Raw genomic sequence first — 16,288 nt, 5'->3', positions numbered from 1 at the left:
AATTTTTATGTGACAAGCAAGCCTTTCACGAAGGCCGTGCCTACAAATGGCATCAACAGACAAAAAATAGAACATACCAACATCAGCAGGCACATCATGACTATCAATCAGAATTGTCTGATGCTTCCTCTATGGCCTCTAGTTCATCACAACCTTTTTTTAAGGGCACCATGTGCACAAGAAAGGCTAAAAGACACAGAGAAGGAGGCAGTTTTGAGGGTAAACCTAAACGCAGTCAGAGTAATCGTACACGCAAAACACCAAAACATCTGTCTCTGCTTCACATGCATTTGAGAACCCAACAGCTCCAACTCCTACAAATACTATTACCAAAGACACTACATTACTGACAAATATAAGGATCCCCAGTTTATTTCAGCAAAAAAACTTGAACACTCCTCCAGCCCCTCCAACCGAGAAACTATCACAAGACAATCTCCTCCCCAATACAATATCATCAACCTCTCATCCCATCCTCTTACAGCAGATGAAACAGCTGTTCTGACTAGGGGACTCACTTTTTGTCCTAATCAAAAAATCAATAAATTTGAAACAATAAAAGACTTACACCTGTTCACACGGAAACTCCAGTTACAAAGCATGTTTGACAGAGCTGATGTAGATTCAAGCACTTTTTCGATCCCTTAAGGAACGACAGGCATTGAATGATCTAAACGCATTTTTAGAGGAGAGTGACACCCGGGACCTTATAGACACAATAGACTTGGAATACCTCCTTAACCCACCTACCAGCCCTAATATAAGGGATCAGACATCTTCTAAATTGAAGAAAAAATCTGATCTGTATCCCTCCCCAGTTACCAATCAAGGTATATCTACTTTTTTAAAATTATCAACCCAGGAGATTAGAGATATGAATGCGAATACAAGCCTCCCTGACAATTTAACAAACAAAGAAAAACAGGCCCTGAATGCACTAGCAAATAATCCTAATTTGGTTATTAAACCTTCAGATAAGGGCGGGAATATTGTATTAATGAACAACGATAACTACGTATCAATGTTTATGCAGATACTTAACAACACCGAATGGTATAGACCAATTAAGCCTGAAACAATCACTTCATTCAACGAGAAATTTTATATCCTCGTAGACAAAGCATTCAAGAACAACATAATCTCCAACCAACTATGGAAATTTATCCGCACCCCCTTTCCCATTATCCCTACGTTTTACTCCCTTCCCAAAATTCATAAAAACAAAAAAGATCCCCAGGGAGACCTATTGTGTCAGGTAATGGGTCCATTACCGAGAATCTCTCTAAAATGGTAGACAAACATCTAAGACCCCTCGTATCCACCTTGCCATCATACATAAAAGACACAATCCATTTGCTTCAAATCATCGATGGCGTCCGGGTAACTGACCAGACTATTCTGGTCTCCATTGATGTAGATGGGAGAGAGTTCTAATGGAGAATGAGGATCTCTCTTTGGTACCTGCGCCACATTAGGTTGTGGCGCAGGTACATCGACGACATCTTCATCCTGTGGGAGGGGCCCGTTGAACTACTTCATAAATTGCTAAATATTTTGAATAATAATGCATTTAATTTGAAATTTACGATGGTTCACAACCATAAGTCCCTAACATTTTTGGATATTGAAATATTTAAAGACCCTAACAACTATCTAGCCTGCAAACTCCATCGCAAACCTACATCTGGAAATACAATTTTACACTCTGATAGCTTCCATCCGAGACCTTTAATTAACTCTATTCCCTTCAGTCAATTTTTGAGGCTACTGCCGATATATGAATACAAGTAAGAATCCACACCTCCCCAATGGTTGGATATTTTCTGCTAAACACTATGCCAACTGTCAGACCACATTCGTTGTATATTTAATACAGTGCAAGTGTGGCTGTTATATATGTGGGTAAAACTATTCAGAAATTATGCGAACGTCTTTATCGACATATACTGGCAATGAAAACTAAAAATCCAGATTTCCCCTGGGGACGACATATGGCCACAGTCCATGGTGAGTGCTTCCCAAAGTTATCAGTTTTGGTCTTAGATCGGCTACACCAGACCCCTCGAGGAGGTGACTTAAACAAATTGCTCCTCCAGCGGGAGATGAGGTGGATTTCTACTTTAAATGCCACCTGGCCTCCAGGCTTGAAGGAGATTCTGAGCTTTAAACCCTTCCTCCAAGGATTTACATCAGGTGGCTACGAAGGTGACATGTAGGTGCCCTCATATCTTAATATTGATATATCCACGTCTTCTTTACCTTTATTTCATCATTCTTTCCACTCTGATCTGTGTTTTGTATTTACCATGCAATTTTCTCATATAATATAAATATTTGAATATCAATATATTATGTACTGTTACTTGCTGCGCCTGGTTTGCTATATTACGATGAGGTTACAGCTTATACAAGCTTTGTTGAATATCCTCAGACTGTGTACATAATGTGTTAATCCTAGAAATGCAATGTACAGTTATAACATCTTGCTGTTCATTACTTTGTACCGTGCAAATATCGCATGTCAATGATCTCTAATCATGTATGTATTTCTTTGTGTTTTAGCCACTACTTCTTCTGGTCTCCCACATGTTAATCATTCTGTCCATTGCAACCAATCGACTCTAATCTAGGCGAGCATCCATGATCAGGTATCGGTCGGGGCTCCCCTCGGCCCTACGTTGTCCCCCGGCATGGGTAGGCCCCACACATTAGTGTGTGAGGCCTTACATTGGACGCCCAGCGATCCGCTATGTTCCGCGCACGCGCTATGCGGCGGACTCTTGGATCCACCATGGTTGCGTCCCTCTTTCCGTGTCGGCGGCGCTCTGACGTTTCACGTCATCGCGCTCACCAGCGCGGTGACGCCGGACGCCGCTGCACCGGGGGAACGAGCATTAGGCGACGTAATACCTCCTTGCTGACACTTCAGTCAGCTGTTGGAGGTGTGTCGCCTAATTGATGCAGTCCTCCCCTTTGCTCTCGTCCTCTGTACTATTAGACTTGATTGTGAGACTTCCCGCCCCTCTGGGGGCGGGCTTATCTCACAGTCAGCTGGCATATATCTCCAGAGTATGTTCGTCTCTGTCATACACCCTGACTTCCCATCAGGAGCAGACTGGCCTGGACTCTTATCCATAGAGTAAGTACTTTTGTTTGCGCCCATTCTTACTATATTTTGTCTATACTCCAGGACTTTTGTAAATTTTAATCATCTACCATATACTCTAAGCATACTAGAGGAGCATTTAACATATGTCTCCATTCACAACTTATGTGTAACCATTTACCTATCCAGCTTTTAAAAGAGCTTATCCTTATATATGATATATGGGCTCCAGATTTTCTCTGCAGCTACCCCATAGGCTCGCTGTATTAAGTCCATGGTCACCACTATAGCGTATGGTTTATATACGCTCCACTATTTTATAGATCTCTCTCATCTGAATATTCACCAAGTTTAGCCAGCCCTTATAGCTTCCACACACCATGCGCTATATATACATATTATACCCTATAGTAGTATAGTATACCTGACTATATACACTATCCTTATATCTTAGGACTTGGCACCTATGTCAATTTGAGCCGTTCCTTGCGGACCGTACGGGCCGAGTATACCCGACGACCTTGCCTGCTGGGATGCTGCCACCAATGTAATTCACATAGAGTAAACTATTTTAATATTTTCTGCCAACATTGCAAAAATATATGGACTGAGGCATCGAATTGCTCCATCTACAGAGCTACTTCCTTCCTTATATATAACAACTGCACAGGAAATCCCTGAAGAAGGAATTAATATCCCAAACATTCCAAAACATGTTGGATTTTTCCATATGTATCATTTATGTATGTGTTCTTCACTAGTAGAACCCTCATGTCTATGATCAAGTGCAGTTATTGTATACTTCATTGTTTTTAAATTTTCTATTTTTGTGCAATTTTGAAAAAAGCATTATATAGTTTTATCATATCTTGATTCCTCTCACCTTTATACATACCTTTACTTCCCATCTCCCTCTCACCCATAAAATCCCTGGGGTCTTCTTCCTGATTATATAATTTTGTTGATTTTCTGGGATGTGGTGAGAGGTGAGCTTCACTTTTCTGTCTACCCGACTGTCTATTAGACTGACTTGGTGGTCCAACCATATTTATGTGTGTTTAGAACAGTCTGACAGCAAAATGACGTTTCAAAGGAAAAAAAGTCATTTAAAACTACTCGCGGCTAATAATGAATTGCCGGTCACATAATACACATAAAAGTTCATTGATAAAAACGGCATGGGAATTCCCCACAGGGGAATTCCGAACCCAAATTAAAAAAAAAAATGACGTGGGGGTCCCCCTAAATTCCAGGACATTCAGGTCTGGTATGGATATTAAGGGGAACCCTGGCCAAATTTTTTTTTTTAAATGGCGTGGGGTCCCCCTCAAAATCTATACCAGACCCTTCCGGTCTGGTATAGATTTTAAGAGGAACCCTGCGCCAAAATTTAAAAAAACATAGCGTGGGGTCCCCCTAAAAATCCATACCAGACCCTTATCCGAGCATGCAACCTGGCAGGTCGCAGGAAAAGAGGGGGCCCCCCCCTCCCGAACCATACCAGGCCACATGCCCTCAACATTGGGAGGGTGCTTTGGGGTAGCCCGCCAAAACACCTTGTCCCCATGTTGATGAGGACAAGGGCCCCCATGTTGATGAGAACAAGGGCCTCATCCCCACAACCCTTGGCCGGTGGTTGTGGGGGTCTGTGGGCGGGGGGCTTATCGGAATCTGGAAGCCCACTTTAACAAGGGGACACCAGACTTTTTTTCCTTTGAAATGTCATTTTGCTGTCAGACTGTTCTAAACACGGGAAACATGAGCCCCTTTACAGGCATACTATAGACACCCCCCAGGTACGAAATTTAAAGGGATAATACACTTTTATTGTTTCACTTTAAGCATTATTAAAATCACTGCTCCCGAAAAAACGGCCGTTTTAAAACTTTTTTTTGCATTGATCCTTGTCCCCTGGGGCAGGACCCAGGCCCCCAAACACTTTTTATGACAATAAATTGCATATAAGCCTTTAAAATTAGCACTTTTGATTATTCATGTTCGTGTCCCATAGACTTTAATGGTGTTCGCATGTTCGAACAAATTTTGTTTGCAAGTTCTGGTGCGAACCGAACAGGGGGGTGTTCGGCTCATCCCTAAACATGGTTTACAGGACCTGCATTCTTGTACAATGCAGAACAGACTGTTCCTAAGAGTGACACTATTGAACTAGTAGATCCAGACTCAGATGCTGACATCCGTCCTAAGATCTCGACATTTCAGGCTGCCAGCTTAAATCTAACAGATTTACCAGATTCTCAAAATGGAAGACTCTTGTTCGAGCTATTTCTTGTCTCTGTCATACACCCTGACTTCCCATCAGGAGCAGACTGGCCTGGACTCTTATCCATAGAGTAAGTACTTTTGTTTGTGCCCATTCTTACTATATTTTGTCTATACTCCAGGACTTTTGTATATTTTAATCATCTACCATATACTCTAAGCATACTAGAGGAACATTTAACATATGTCTCCATTCACAACTTATGTGTAACCATGTACCTATCCAGCTTTTAAAAGAGCTTATCCTTATATATGGGCTCCAGATTTTCTCTGCAGCTACCCCATAGGCTTGCTGTATTAAGACCATGGTCACCACTATAGCGTATGGTTTATATACGCTCCACTATTTTATAGATCTCTCTCATCTGTATATTCACCAAGTTTAGCCAGCCCTTATAGCTTCCACACACCATGCGTTATATATACATATTATACCCTATAGTAGTATAGTATACCTGACTATATACACTATCCTTATATCTTAGGACTTAGCACCTATGTCAATTTGAGCCGTTCCTTGCGGACCATACGGGCCGAGTATACCCGACGACCTTGCCTGCTGGGATGCTGCCACCAATGTAATTCACATGGAGTAAACTATTTTAATATTTTCTGCCAACGTTGCAAAAATATATGGACTGAGGCATCGAATTGCTCCATCTACAGAGCTACTTCCTTCCTTATATATTACAACTGCACAGGAAATCCCTGAAGAAGGAATTAATATCCCAAACATTCCAAAACATGTTGGATTTTTCCATATGTATCATTTATGTATGTGTTCTTCACTAGTAGAACCCTCATGTCTATGATCGAGTGCAGTTATTGTATGCTTCATTGTTTTTAAATTTTCTATTTTTGTGCAATTTTGAATAAAGCATTATATAGTTTTATCATATCTTGATTCCTCTCACCTTTATACATACCTTTACTTCCCATCTCCCTCCCACCCATAAAATCCCTGTGGTCTTCTTCCTGATTATATAATTTTGTTGATTTTCTGGGATGTGGTGAGAGGTGAGCTTCACTTTTCTGTCTACCCGACTGTCTATTAGACTGACTTGGTGGTCCAACCATATTTATGTGTGTTTAGAACAGTCTGACAGCAAAATGACGTTTCAAAGGAAAAAAAGTCATTTAAAACTACTCGCGGCTAATAATGAATTGCCGGTCCGACAATACACATAAAAGTTAATTGATAAAAATGGCATGGGAATTCCCCACAGGGGAACTCCGAACCCAAATTAAAAAAAAAAAATGACGTGGGGGCCCCCCTAAATTCCAGGCCCTTCAGGTCTGGTATGGATATTAAGGGGAACCCTGGCCAAATTTTTTTTTTTTAAATGGCGTGGGGTCCCCCTCAAAATCTATACCAGACCCTTCCGGTCTGGTATGGATTTTAAGAGGAACCCCGCGCCAAAATTTTTTAAAAAAAGGTGTGGGGTCCCCCCAAAAATCCATACCAGACCCTTATCCAAGCACGCAACCTGGCAGGCCACAGGAAAAGAGGGGGGACGAGAGAACGCCCCCCCTCCTGAACCGTACCAGGCCACATGCCCTCAACATTGGGAGGGTGCTTTGGGGTAGCCCCCCAAAACACCTTGTCCCCATGTTGATGAGGACAAGGGCCTCATCCCCACAACCCTGGCCGGTGGTTGTGGGGGTCTGCGGGCGGGGGGGCTTATCGGAATCTGGAAGCCCCCTTTAACAAGGGGGCCCCCCGGATCCCGGCCCTCCCCCCTGTGTGAAATGGTAAGGGGAAGTACCCCTACCATTTCACTAAAAAAATGTTAAAAATGACAAGAGGCAGTTTTTGACAATTCCTTTATTTAAATGCTTCTTCTTTCTTCTTTCTTCTATCTTCTATCTTCCTTCGGTTTCTTCCTCCATCTTCTTCCTCTTCTGGTTCTTCTGGTTCTTCCTTCGGTGTTCTCGTCTGGCATCTTCCTCCACGGCGTCGGCGTCTTCTTCCCTTCTTCTCCAGGCCGCTCCGCATCCATGATGGCATGGCAGGGAGGCTCCCGTTGTGTGACGCTTCTCTCTTCATCTTCTTCTCTTCATCATCTTCTCTTCATCTTCTTCTCTTCATCTTCTTTTCGGGCTGCTCTGCATCCATGATGGCATGGAGGGAGGCTCCCACTGTGTTATGCTTCTCCTCTTCTGACGGTTCTTAAATAATGGGGGCCGGGGCCACCCAGTGACCCCGCCCCCCTCTGACGCACGGGGACTTGACGGGACTTCCCTGTGGCATTCCCCGTGACGCCACAGGGAAGTCCCGTCACCGTGCGTCAGAGGGGGGCGGGGTCACCGGGTGGCCCCCCATTATTTAAGAACCGTCAGAAGAGGAGAAGCGCCACACAGCGGGAGCCTCCCTCCATGCCATCATGGATGCGGAGCGGCCCGAAAAGAAGATGAAGAGAAGAAGATGAAGAGAGAAGCGTCACACAGCGGGAGCCTCCCTCCATGCCATCATGGATGTGGAGCGACCCGAGGAGAAGAAGGGAAGAAGATGCCGCGGAGGAAGATGCCGGACGAGAATACTGGAGGAAGAACCAGAAGAGCCAGAAGGACCAGAAGAAGAAGAAGATGGAGGAAGAAACCGAAGGAAGATAGAAGAAAGAAGAAGCATTTAAATAAAGGAATTGTCAAAAACTGTCTCTTGTCATTTTTAACATTTTTGACAGTTTTTTTGTGAAATGGTAGGGGTACCCCCTTACCATTTCACACAGAGGGGAGGGCCGGGATCTGGTGTCCCCTTGTTAAATGAGGCTTCCAGATTCCATAAGCCCCCCGCCCACAGACCCCCACAACCACTGGCCAAGGGTTGTGGGGATGAGGCCCTTGTCCTCATCAACATGGGGACAAGGTGTTTTGGGGGGCTACCCCAAAGCACCCTCCCAATCTTGAGGGCATGTGGCCTGGTACGGTTCAGGAGGGGGGGCCCCATCTTTTCCTGCGACCTGCCAGGTTGCATGCTCGGATAAGGGTATGGTATGGATTTTTAGGGGGACCCCACGCCATTTTATTTTTAAATTTTGGCTGGGGTTCCCCTTAATATCCATACCAGACCTGAAGGGCCTGGAATTTAGGGGGACCCCCATGTAATTTTTTTTTTAAATTTGGGTTCGGAGTTCCCCTGTGGGGAATTCTCATGCTGTTTTTATCAATGAACTTTTATGTATATTGTCGGACCGGCAATTCATTAATAGCCGCGACTAGTTTTAAATGACTTTTTTTCCTTTGAAATGTCATTTTGCTGTCAGACTGTTCTAAACACGGGAAACATGAGCCCCTTTACAGGCATACTATAGACACCCCCCAGGTACGAAATTTAAAGGGATAATACACTTTTATTGTTTCACTTTAAGCATTATTAAAATCACTGCTCCCGAAAAAACGGCCGTTTTTAAAACTTTTTTTTCCATTGATCCTTGTCCCCTGGGGCAGGACCCAGGTCCCCAAACACTTTTTATGACAACAACTTGCATATAAGCCTTTAAAATTAGCACTTTTTATTATTCATGTTCGTGTCCCATAGACTTTAATGGTGTTCGCATGTTCAAACAAATTTTGTTTGCAAGTTCTGGTGCAAACCGAACAGGGGGGTGTTCGGCTCATCCCTAAACATGGTTTACAGGACCTGCATTCTTGTACAATGCAGAACAGACTGTTCCTAAGAGTGACACTATTGAACTAGTAGATCCAGACTCAGATGCTGACATCCGTCCTAAGATCTCGACATTTCAGGCTGCCAGCTTAAATTTATCAGATTTACCAGATTCTCAAAATGGAAGACTCTTGTTCGAGCTATTTCTTGTCTTATCCATATAGCTAACTTTGTTGTCATCTAAGGAATAAATAGTGGTATCTGATGATACCAGGCGGGGAGTGTCATGCCTTCGGCCTATAAAAGGAAAAATAATGTCTTCTGGACTTGCAATATCAACATTGCCCACTAGATGCCACTCTCAACAAAGGACTATTGATGGGTAGTGTTCTATGGTCAATAGACATTTCCTGTCATAAAACTAAGAACTAGCCCACTTCCTATTGCAACTCTTTCATCTTTACCATGAGGAGGACAGAATGCAATGGAGCCAGCTAAGCCTGTACTGCATGTTCTTAGGAATTCTTAACCCTCTAAGGCAGCATCACTGTTTCACCGCGTGTGTACCGCATGTGTACATCCTACCTTATATGACCACCACCTGTTCATCGTAATAAAGATCCAAAGTTACAGACAGTCTGGTTATTGTAGGATTCAAGGTTTAAATTGTATGTTGAGCTACATACACGCCAGGGGCAAACGTGTAGCGAGAACAGAACAGTAACCAAAGTCAGAGAATGAAATTAGAGAGATTAAAAGGGTTAGATTTCTCAGGGATTATAATGAGGATTCAATCTATAAATGGGGATGGAGAAAATCAAGATTTCAGAAAACTCCTCTCCTTTCTAAAGAAAAGCAATAGATCTTATGAGAATCAACCATACAAAAGGGTTCATTTCAGCTCTCTGGAGGTATCAGACCTGCAATCAGAAACATCTGAAAATGCAGACTCTAGAATCTCATTTGTTTCCAGGGCATCAGTGGGGTCAGTGTTCCCTCATGAAGATTCAGGAGAACTTCCAAAATAGTAACACCTTTGAGCTATTAGAAGTTTCCAAAAAAGACCCCACAACCCCAAAAAGAAGAAAGTAGAAAAAACAGAGGAAAGGAAGACAGGAGGAGCAGACCAATCGATATCCATCTTGAAAAAAAGAACTAAATCAATGTTCTATTAATGTGATTAACTTGTCAGGCATAACACTTAGTAGTCATGAATTGTCGTTGTTGTCCCCCGGTCTCGCCTTTTCCCCCACATATCACTTTGATTGGTTTTCAATGTTAATTGATGTTAATAGGTTTGTTAGAAAACTCCTACTTAGGAAGCATTTTGGAAATGGGTTGAGGGAGGAGGGGAAGAGTCCACGTGAGCTTGGTGATATGACGTGTATTCAGGTGAGATTTCCATTTTTTTCTCTGATTTATGTGGGGACATTTGTAGCACCCTCTAGTATGTGTGCTAGGTGTAAATAGGTTTGCTGTTAGAGTAAGCAAAACATAGTTAGCTCAGGGCTAAGCCTGAGCTGTGTAATCTGGGTCAGGGTTACTTTAGGTCAGGGCTGGAAGACTCATCAGGCAGCTTTCTCTGCCACTTCCGCCTGGTCTGAACTTCCAGAGCTGGAAGGTGGAAGTGAGGGGTTGCCTGGAATATTTATGAGGGCCTCAACCAATCCCCAGCAAAAAGGGGCTGGAGGGGGCAGGTTCGCCTCATAAATAGACATGAGCCATGCCAGCAGTGGCAGTTGGGTGGAAGATGGAGATGGAGAGCTGAGGAGGCTGTCATGGCCCTTGAGGGTACCCTCTAGTCTGGGGGGCGCAACCTCGGGCCAGGGCTCGGGTACTGGAAGAATCCTGCCAAAAACACACAGAGGAAGCTCTTCCTGGAGGCACAGGAGCAAGGAGAGGACAACAAGAGCAGGTTAGCACATCTGGGAGATCTCCTGAGAGTCAGCCGGGTGAGTGTCAGTCTGGAAGACTACGGGGAGAAGTTAGCCTGGAGGGCTAGTGAAAGGGGCAGCTGCAGCCAGGTGGTTTGGCAGTACCTGAAGAGGTGATACTGGGATCAGTAGCCGCAGTAATGATATAAGCTGGACACTGACATTCTGCTACACAACTAAGGGGGGTTGCTGGAACCTCGGGTTCCTGCCGGTAATGGGTTATTGCTTTAATCTGACTGAGTGACTGTCAGATATTCACAGTGTTCCAGATGGGTTCTGCAAGTAAGCGAGTGCTGGAAGAATAAGTGGAGCTGTACATAGAGCTATAAATAGAGACTGTATATAGGAAGAGTTGTCTCTGAAGTTTGTTGTTGAAGACAAATGGGCATCCCATAACCTCCCATCCCTAGCCAAGTTATTACTCTCAAAACAAAAAAAACAGAGTCACGGACTATTCTCTGACTCAAGCTTGCTGTGAAGATTCGGTGTGCCTGGCTGTGCAGGGTGGGGGATCCCAGTTACTTGCAGATCATTAGGCCCGGTTCACACTGCTGCAACTTCGAACCCGACATCTAAGCGCGACTTCAGCACAACTTGCATACAACTTCTTTAACCTCTTGCCGCCCGCCATCTGTCATATGACGGCGAGGCGGCGCGGCTCTCGTTCTGGGAGGGCGTCATATGACGCCCTGCCCTTTAAACAGGGAATGCGCGAGATCATGCGCGCGCATCCCTGTACCCTCGGTGGCGGAGTCTCGCGGAGACACCGCTCGCCACCGAGGGGGTAAACAGCCATTGGGCATGGCTGTTTACCACGTGATCGGCCGTGATGAAGTCACGGCCGATGACAGCTGGTACCGCCCCATTGTGCACAGCGCATGCGCGCGATCGGGAGCGCGCATCACGTGCACGTCGGTGGTGGCGTGTTCCCGGGAACACTGGTGTCACCGACGATGGTAAACAGCCATTGGTCGGCGGCTGTTTACCACGTGATCGGCTGTGATCCATTCACAGCCGATCACTAAATGTAAACACAGAGCGGTTACTAGCTGTTACCAGCTCTTCTCTCCTCATACACCGTTTCCAGGGGGAGGAGAGAAGAGCTAGGAGCAGTGAGTTACCGATCTGTGTCTGTATTGTACTGCACAAGCACAACACTTGTCCCATCTCCCCCCAATTGTCATCTGTCACCCAACAGTCACCATAGTCACCCCATAAAGTGCACCTGTCACATATGACTGCCATCAGTGACCGTCAGCAGTGCACCTGTCAGCCATCACCCGTCACCCATCAGTGACGTCAGCCGTCACCTGTCAGCCATCACCCGTCACCCATCAGTGATGTCAGCCGTCACCTGTCAGCCATCACCCATCAGTGACGTCAACCGTCACCTGTCAGCCGTCACCATCAGTAACCGTCAGCCGTCAGTGACCGTCAGCCGTCACCTGTCAGCCATCACCCGTCACCCATCAGTGGCCGTCAGTGACCGTCAGCCGTCACCTGTCAGCCATCACCCATCACCCATCAGTGACCATCAGCCTTCACCTGTCAGCCATCACCCGTCACCCATCAGTGACGTCAGCGATTACCCGTCACCCATCAGTGACGTCAGCCATTACCCATCACCCGTCAGTGACCATCACCCGTCACGGTCCGTGGCCTGTCACCCATCAGTGACCATGTCTGTCACACCGTCATCACATATCAGTGAACGTCACCTGCCACCCATCTCATAGCCCATCAGTGACCGTCACCTGTCACACAGCCATCAGCGTCATGTCCAAAAGATTATACACCAGTGAAGAGGCATTCCAGATCCTCTCGATGACTGATGAGAGCAACGGGGAGTTCTCATCAGATTCCAATTCTGATTCCGAATCATATTCGGCGTTTGAACCAAATAGTGAATCGGCAAATGATTCGGAGGAAGAATGGGTCCCTCCTAAAAGGGCACGGCACTCTGGAAACCAGGATTACATTCTCAGGCCCAGTACCAGCGCTGCCGCCAGCAATAGGCCCCAAGAACAAATTCCCAGGCCCAGTACCAGCGCTGCCGCCAATGATAGGCCCAGGGAACAAATGCCCAGTACCAGCGATGCCGCCAGCGATAGGCCCCAGGAACAAATGCCCAGTACCAGTGCTGCCACATCATGCCTGAGTACCAGCACAGGAAATTCAATTCCCCCAACTACTGGAGCGTCACGTCCCCCAAGAGCCAGGGCCTCTACATATATGCCAGATGGTCTTGCCAACCCAACATGGCTGCCATCCGACTCCGGACCATTCACAGCACAGCCAGGTGTGCAGGCCAACACCCAAAATTTCACAGCGATTGATTTTTTTTATCTGTTTTTGCCCGACACTTTGCTGCAATTCATTGTGGACCAGACAAATTTATACGCCCAGCAATATATTGCCAACAACCCCCAATCATCCTATGCCCATCCATTTGAATGGAGAGATCTAAATTTGGAGGAGTTCAAATTGTTTATGGGCCTCACCCTAAACATGGGGCTTACAAAAAAAAATGAAGGACATGCCTATTGGTCCACCAACCCTATCCACAACATGCCCATTTATTCTGCCGTAATGGCCAGATCCCGATACAAAATGATAAGGCGCTTTCTGCATTTTAGCGACAACACCCAGTGCCCTCCCCGCAATCATCCAAATTACGACAAACTATATAAACTTCGCCCACTGATAAATTTCTTTTGCCAACAATTTGCAGAACTCTATGTCCCCGATAAGAATATATGTGTCGATGAGTCCCTGGTACCCTTTTCAGGCCGGCTAGGAATAAAGCAATATATTCCTAGCAAAAGGGCCAGATACGGACTAAAATTATACAAGCTATGTGAGAGAGCCACGGGATATTTTTATGCGTTCCGCATATATGAAGGAAAAGATTCCCAGCTCCAGCCCCCTGAGTGCCCGGCCTACATGGGCACAACTGGAAAGATCGTATGGGACTTGGCATACCCACTTCTGAACAAAGGATATCATATATACCTCAACAATTTCTACACTGGCCTGCCCCTTTTCAAACACCTATACACTGCAAAAACCCTAGCCTGTGGAACCTCCAGAAAAAATAGGAAGGGCTTCCCACAATCTCTTGCAAACAAAAAGCTGCGAAGCGGGGAAAGAGCAGCATTGAGATGCAATGAAGTGCTGGCCTTGAGGTGGAAGGATAAAAGGGACGTGCACATGATGTCCACCATCCATGACGACACTACAATTGAGGTTCAAAGAAGAAAAGGTCCCATTGAAAAGCCAGTATGTGTCCAAGATTATAATCTCTACATGGGGAGGGTGGATTTCAATGATCAAATGATTCAGCCCTATTTGTCGATAAGGAGGTCCCGATTCTGGTACAAGAAGGTAGCAATTTATCTCATACATTTGGCCGTTTATAATTCCTATGTAGTCTATACCAAATCCACAGAAAGCCCCCCCCTTCCTACAATTCATAGAAGAAGTTGTTACGTCCCTCATCTATCACCAAAGACCCCCCCTGAAGACCTTCGCTCTGAGGCTGTTTGCCGACTTCATGAGCGCCACTTCCCCTTCAACATTCCACCATCTGAAGCAGGTCGAAGACGGCAAAAAAAATGTCTCGTGTGCACCAAAAGAGGGTTTTGAAAAGATACCAGCTACCATTGTCCCCAGTGTCCCTCCAAACCTGGCCTTTGCATTGGTGAATGCTTCCAACTTTATCATACATCCCTAAAATATTAGCCCAAATTTTTAACCATTTCCCCATTTTCATTATCTGTGCTGACCATTTTCCATGCTTCCCCAAATAACCATGCCACTGCTTTCCACGTTAACTGACCCTGGCCTGTTTTTTGACTATGCCTCTGCCTACCGTTTGGACTGCTTCCACGTAAACTGACCCTGGCCTGTTTTTTGACTATGCCTCTGCCTACCGTTTGGACTGCCTCCACGTGAACTAACCCTGGCCTGTTTTATCAACTACTCTACTGCCTACCACTTGGACTGCTTGCATGTGAACTGACCCTGACCTGTTTTATGGACTATGCTTTTGCCTGCCGCTTGGACTGATCTGTTGCCCTGCTACTGTAGTACACACGGGGGTCTCACATATGTGAGGGGCTCCAGAATTGTTTTTCCGGATGGAGAAAACAATTTTTGTTTGTTTTCTCTGGGTTTCGGAATTTCCTGGATTAGGGTCTGGAGTCCAGAGGCTTCATAGAGATTTGGGTGGGTTGAAGCCTCTACCCCTATGCCGCTGTGCACAGGTCTTACCTGATTGCGGCCCTCAGCCTGATGCTGACTTACTGCCATCATACCTCTGCCTGCCGCATGAACGGACCACACCGCTACATGGACTATGCAAATAATTAGCTGTAGCAAGAGGCAGTATGTTTATAAAGGGCTGGAGAGCGGTACAATGAGTGTCTGCAGGTAACAGTGTACCAGGACCAATATCATGGCTGTGCTGGCTGTCTCTGCCTGGACAATTTCTATGGACTGTGCTGTGCTGACAATATGCTTGTGCTGACTATAGACAATATTCCTGCTTGCTGCCTGGATAATTACTATCGCTGTTGCTAAGCACATCCCTGCCTGCTGCCTGGACCAGTGCTCTCCTCTGCGGATACTACTAAAAGCACAGGTAATGCTTTTGTTTTTTACCCTTTCCGCAATATAATTTATTTTGGATTGTAATTCTTGGTATGTACATGCTATGTGTTAGAAATATGAAGGGCCTTCAAAAATGATAGGTTGCCAGGAAATTATATATGTCATTTATGCTCCTAGAATGCCTGATGGTGCTACTTGGATGTTGGGCCTCTGTATGTGGCCAGGCTGTGTAAAAGGCTCACACATGTGGTATTGCCATACTCAGGAGGAGTAGCAGAATGTATTTTGGGGTGTCATCTTTGCTATGTACATGCTATGTGTTGGAAATATCTGCTAAATGGACAATTTTGTGTAAAAAAAAGTGTTTTCATTTTTTTTCCACATTTTCCAAAAACTGGAAAAAAATGAACCGTTAAAAGACTCATTGTGCCTCATAGATTATACATTGGGGTGTTTTCATTCCAAAATGGGGTCATTTTGGGGGCAATTCCATTGTCCTGGTGCTCCAGGGCCTTCAAAAGTGTAATAGGTGGTTGAGAAATGAGATGTGTCATTTATGCTCGTAGAACGCCTAAAGATGCTACTTCAATGTTGGGCCTTTGCATGTGGCCAGGCTGTGTAAAAGCCTCACACATGTGGTATCGCCATGCTCAGGTGGAGTAGCAGAATGTATTTTGGGGTGTCATCTTTGCTATGTACAGATATGTGTTGGAAATATCTGCTAAATGGACAACTTTGTGTAAAAAAAAA

Source organism: Aquarana catesbeiana, linkage group LG02 (assembly GCF_042186555.1).
Source record: "Aquarana catesbeiana isolate 2022-GZ linkage group LG02, ASM4218655v1, whole genome shotgun sequence".
NCBI classification, from domain to species: Eukaryota; Metazoa; Chordata; class Amphibia; order Anura; family Ranidae; genus Aquarana; species Aquarana catesbeiana.
The sequence above is the reverse complement of the archived record's forward strand: the minus strand, read 5'-3'. Positions refer to the sequence as shown.